Source organism: Numenius arquata, chromosome 8 (genome assembly GCF_964106895.1).
Source record: "Numenius arquata chromosome 8, bNumArq3.hap1.1, whole genome shotgun sequence".
Taxonomy (NCBI): Eukaryota; Metazoa; Chordata; class Aves; order Charadriiformes; family Scolopacidae; genus Numenius; species Numenius arquata.
The window spans coordinates 52,396,355-52,402,834 of NC_133583.1; positions in this window are offsets into that span (position 1 = coordinate 52,396,355).

Consider the following 6,480-nt stretch of genomic DNA (forward strand, 5'->3'; position numbering starts at 1 on the left):
GAGCACGTCCTTTAGCTACCACAGGGCCTGAAAGAGTAGTGCTGCTTATGCAGCAGGCTACCACCCACTCACTCGTTCCCAGACAGGTTCTCTCTTTCACTCAGAAACATTGTACGAGCAGATTTTGTATATTTTTGTGAAGAGATTGGTTATACATACATCTCATGTCTAAAAGTAGTTTCAGTGATGTTAGCCCCTGAAAGGAATCTGCTCAGAAGCCAGGGGTTTTACGCCACAGTCGTGCTGACAGGAGAGGATCTAACAAACGAGGAGAAAGCAGCAACAATGGAATTCATCAAGCAATTAAATCATTTTAGTTGATGACCCAGACAGAAATAGAAGTCAGGCAGTGAGATCTGCTGATGACACTGAGCCTTCACTTAGAAGAGGACCAGAATATCTCAAGCACGATGCTGAGCACCTCAGTAACGGACCAGGGCTGAAATTCAATAGCAGACAGCAAAGCCATTAGGGAGCAATTAGAATTTTTGCTGTAAGAGTAAAGACTCGACCTCTGGTCTATTGTTCCCAGAGGAGAGGAAAGGACTGGGTACACAGAAGCAAGCTAGTGGCTGCAAATACCAAGACACCGGAGAAATCTTAAGATAATCAGGTGAGAGATTTCTGGGGAGCAGGGAAGCATAGAATCATTTAGGTTGGAAGGGACCTTCAAGATCATCTAGTCCAACCATCAATCTAACTCTGACAAAAACACCATCACTAAACCATGTCCCCCAGCACCATGTCAACCCGTCTTTTGAACACCTCCAGGGATGGTGCCTCAACCACTTCCCTGGGCAGCCCGTTCCAATGCTTGATAACCCTTGCAGTGTAAAAATTCTTCCTAATATCCAACCTGAACCTCCCCTGGCGCAACTTGAGGCCATTTCCTCTAGTCCTGTTGCCTGTGACTTGGGAGAAGAGACCAACCCCCGCCTCTCTACAACCTCCTTTCAGGTAGTTGTAGAGAGCAAAAGGTCCCCCCTCAGCCTCCTTTTCTCTAGGCTGAGCAACCCCAGCTCCCTCAGCCTCTCCTCATAGGACTTACTCTCCAGACCCATCACCAGCTTCGTTGCCCTTCTCTGTACCCGCTCCAGCACCTCAATGTCTTTTTTGTGGTAAGGGGCCCAAAACTGGACACAGTACTCGAGGTGGGGCCTCACCAGTGCCGAGTACAGGGGGATGATCACCTCTTGAGTCCTACTTACCACACTGTTCCTGATACAGGCCAAGATACTTGGCCACCTGGGCATCAGTGCTAGTGTGTAAGACAGTGACATGCTTCAGCGCACACAGCTGGGTTCCGAATGGCTTTTCCCACCCAAACTTCTCTGTAAGAAGGAAATCCTGAGAAGGAATGCAATTACAAGGAATAATGTTTAGAAAAATAGAGATATTTACACTGGAAGATGAGGTCATTGCATGAACTAAGGGGTAGAGATTGGCTACAGATGTATTCAGATGTTCCCCTCAGGCTCTCCTCCAGCCTTCACAACAACCCAGACCTCTCATGGCACCTGTACATGACTTTGAAGGTGGGAAAGGCAAGTAGCCCTGACTCCCAGCAGGCAAATTGAGCTAGAGGGCTTACATCCACTTCAGCCCCGAGAAGAGCTCCTGGGAAGTCATGAGACACAGGCAGAACAGATGGAACAACTCTTCTTGGAGCAGCTCCAGCGCCAGCTTAGTGTCTTCCCCAGAGACCCCTGAGTTTCATCATCCTTTGGGACAATGTGTGTGGAGGGAAAGCACAAAACCAAAATACCAACAGGATCCCTTTCAGAAGATAGTGTTTGTAGTACGTTTGCAATGCTACACTGAGGACAGCTGATACATCCATGTCAAGAGGACCACCCCAAGTTGCCATCCGATTTGCCAAAAATTACCCACTTACTCCAGTTTTTTAAGTCAACAGCAAATTGGCCAAAATTGTTTCAAATACTTGGTTGAGACTTTGACAAATTTCTCCCCAAAATCAAGGTGGCAGGGGAGAAACTATTAGTTTTGAGGCACGATTGGCTCTGTCATTGGTTAAAGCAAAGGCCCTGCTGCTCCACAGACCTCAGGCAATGCTTTTGGCCTTGGGAAGCGTGCTGACACAGTCCGACAAAGGGTGATTAATCAGAAGCCAGTGTAATTGAACACTCCCACTGCTGCTCAGTTAATCCGATGACTTCCCTTATAAATTCATAATCGCAGCCCGTGACTGCAGCAGACCTTATTTATATGCCAGAAAGGTTTTCAGTTCTGAGAGGCTCACAGGTGTCTGGGGCAGAGGAGGACAGAAGCAAAGCTGGTTATAAAACAAAGCACTCGGCAAAGTCCTTCCCCTTCCCTCCCACTCCAGACTGAATCAGAGAAAAGTTGCTGAAGTGGGGCTGCTTGTCACCCTGCCAAACTTCGCCAACCAGTCTTGGTGTCAAAGCAGCCGTGACAGGCAGCAACAAAACACCCAGCCTCAAATTAATCAGCTGGAAGGGACCCAGCAAAACTGGGTCGTAACCACTGGATGAGTCAGTTCTCACCATCCTCAATATTACAGATGTTAAGCTGGGTGCAGGGTCTGACCCCTGATTCCCATGCCAGCCAGTCCCCACAAAATAATCCAATGATCATAGAATCATAGAATTGTCTAGGTTGGAAGGGACCTTCAAGATCATCTAGTCCAATCATCAACCTAACTGACAAAAACAAAAAAACACGCCTCTAAACCATGTCACTAAGCACTATGTCAACCCGTCTTTTGAATACCTCCAGGGATGGTGCCTCAACCACTTCCCTGGGCAGCCCGTTCCAGTGCTTAATAACCCTTTCAGTGTAAAAATTTTTCATAATATCCAATCTGAACCTTCCCTGGCGTAACTTGGGAGAAGAGACTGACCCCCACCTCGCTACAACCTCCTTTCAGGTAGTTGTAGAGTGATAAGGTCTCCCCTCAGCCTCCTCTTCTCCAGGCTGAATAACCCCAGCTCCCTCAGCCTCCCCTCATAAGACGCATTCTCCAGACCCCTCACCAGCTTCATTGCCCTTCTCTGGACCCGCTCCAGCACCTAAGTATCTTTTTTGTTCTAAGTGGCCCAAAACTGGACACAGTGCGGCATGATGAAGCATTTCTTTTTGTTTTCTTTTCCCATTGGAAGGGAGTTTGTGGCTCAGTGATATCTCCCTCCAGACCTGCAAAAGTTTTTTTTTTTTTTGCAAACAATGCCAGTGAAATGCCACCATCCCTTTCACAACTCTTGCTTTCTTCCCAGACTAAGTGCATTTCCGTGCTTGGAGCTTTTTAAACACACTGACTGAATGTGGCAGTGGTAGCCAAACACACACGCATTGCACGGGAAACAGAACAAAGGAGGGAAGGAAGGGTACAAGCAAATATTTCTTCAGGATTGTCAGGCCTTTCAGTTACCATGGCAGTGTGTTTCCATGGAAGCCAAATTTGAAGCCTGTTGCTGCCACTGGAGTGGCCCAAAGAAAATTATTAGTTTTGAAAATTAACCAAGCTGCTCTCTACCTTGAAAGCCAGCCCACCCACAGCCCTCAAAAAAAAAAAAAAAAAAAAAAAAAAAACCAGCATCTTTCCATCCCAGATAAAGGATTCAATAAACACGTGGGGAAGGAAGAGAGAGCAGAAGAAAATACCGCACAATGAAAAACAGGAGCTTCCTTTTATGCAGCCAACAATGCAGAAACCGCACTGGAAAGCACAAGGCTGAATACGCTTTATGAAATATTGCACATAAAGGTCAGCAAAATCCTACAGAGCAGCCTGCGCCATCAACTCCGGAGGGGACAGAAGGGGGGTAGCACTTTGAGACCTGTGCTGTTTGGTTGCCATTTGTTTGAAATGACTCCTCCCCTCTTAATCATACTGATGCTTCTCCCTTGGTTCGCTCACCCACCTCCCAGGAATAGCTTGGGGAAGGGAAGGAGAATTTTCCTGGGGGCTGCCTTAGTCAACAGTAAAGATCAGCTTAGCTGTTTTGCTGCTGGTCAGAACATATTTTTGAACTCTTGAAAGTCACCTTTTTCCTTGCCCACCCTATCTCCCCACCAGAAAAATAAAAAGGCATTTCCTGCCGCCCCTTTCATGTTTCAGAAGCCAGGGAGCCCGCATAAGGTGTCTCCTCTACTTTATCACCAGTAACTGAAAAAGCGTGGCACGGAAATTCAGCCCTTTCCAAAGAGGAGATGGTGGGATTCAGGGATGAAATGGGAGTCGTGTCCCACAGGCTGCCTGAACACGAGACGTTCAGGTGACAAGAGCAAGCCCAACACTACTTCACTACTTGCCGAGTCTCCAGGTCTGTGACTTCCCCCAGGAACAAGGGCCTCTTCCCCACCGACATGAAAAAAGCACCATGAAGGCTTACCAAATTAGGCCTTCTGGGGATAAAACACCTAAAGAAAGCTGAACTCTCATAGAAAGGTAAAAGATCAGAGGGAAAGAGGCACCTGTGATGAGAGACTGTTGGACCATCAGCTAAATCTGACTTCTCTTAGAAAGATCTAAGAGCTGTATCACTGAAACACCACTCTTGTACCAGCGCTACAAGGTCTCCTGTGATCTCTGGTACCTCTCCTGCCCAGGATGAAGAGGGAAGGAGAAGCAGGTGGCTTTTTAAAGCACAGTTCAAACAAAAGCATTTGATGTGAATAAGGCAGGAGATTTCCTTTGGAAGAAAGGTGAGTACAAACAAAGGGCCCGCCACCACAGGGTTTGGGACCCCTGCTCCATTCAGACCTCACTGGAAAATGAACTAAACTCCACTGTGTTTGTCACAGATGGACTCATCTGATGATGGCACGCGTGAGCCTCACAGGGTTCCAGGGAGTGCTGCATCCCCCCTCTCCGGCAAAACAACCTTCCCCACCCAAACTCCATTATACACTCTCAGCCATAGTCCTCCAAAGAAACTTAAAAATGACTCCGCAAGAGGCAGTCAAAACTAGAGCACACCTGAGAGCAGAACAACTGGCTTAAATCAACACCTCTTCCCTTTTGGGGGAGGTTTTTGCAGTTGCCAGCATTACACAGCTCTGGCACCCACCGCTACCGGCTGCTTGCCTTCCTCTGCCAAAGGTTGCCGCCTTGCAGAAAGGAGAGAAAGCACATCCAGATTTTAGCTCTTCAGTGAAAAGCCCAACCTCATAACTTCAAGTCCTGAACAGATGAGTTTGCAAGGAGGTATCAGTGGGGAGGAAGGATGCTCTAACACAGGTCACATGTGGAGGTGGCTGCTGGCAGCGTGGGGAAGGCAGCTGAGAGCCACAAGAGCCAGATGGGGCCCTGAGCCATCACTGAAGGGCTCATCAGAACCATCAGGTACAGCTTAACCATTTAGAGCAAGTCCTGCTGGGGACTTCCAATGTTTCACGCACCAGCACTTAGAACCCTTTGCTCTGCACACATCCAACAGCTGATGTGTTCTCCTCACACAGAAGGCGGCTTCAAGACCAGAGGAGGACTTGTTCACCCCGATGGCAGTTCCACTAGCCAAATTCTATGGCATGAACCACAGAATCATCGAACAGTTTGGGTAGGACGGGACTTAAAGATCATCCAGTTCCAACCTCCCTGCCATGGGCAGGGACACCTCCCACTAGACCAGGTTGCTCAAAGCCCCATCCAGCCTGGCCTTGAACACTTCCAGGGAAGGGGCATCCACAACTTCCCTGGGCAACCTGTTCCAGTGCTTCATCACCCTCACAGTAAAGAATTTCTTCCTAATATCTAATCTAAATCTCCCCTCTTTCAGTTTAAAACCATTACCCCTCCTCCTACCATTACACTCCCCGATAAAGAGTGTACAAACATCCCTGAACTAAGGTTCTCTTTGGACATTTCACTCTCTCCTCCCAAGCTCTTTTGTAAAGGGAAAGATCTGGTGAGGAGGACAGCTTCCTCCTCCCTGTGCAGAAGACACATTGGATTCGCTTTCCATGCTGGGTTTTAGGAGGGGAGAGACAGACAGACAAGGACACACTGTCCAGGTCAATAGTTCACCCAAGAACACAAGGCTTTGGTCTTTGCTCCACTAACTCACTCTCTGGGGCTACCTCTACCACCACTGAACTGCAGCAGGTGCAGAGCAAAGTCTGCAAAGGACCACTTACCAGTGCTTGAACACATCCATCAGACACCATGTTCCATGGTCTCCGGGCAACCAGCACCGTTAATGTCCCCTTTTCACACTTCCATGCTAATGTGGTCGTTTGGACTTCTGGAGTCTGAAAGGCTTCACGGCTCCATCCAAGAGGATACATCACACCACCACTCCGGGCCGAAATTCAGGTTTTTTGCTTCACACACAAATCAAAGGGAAGAACATGAAATGTAACAATGCAGGTACGTTACTGAACTCGCTGATCCCGTTATCAGACCTCTTATGGAGGTCAAAAGGACCACAGGATCCCTTCCAGCCCTCTCTGTGCAGTCATATCTTCATTTTACCACAAGAAAGCCGAGATTACATGAGA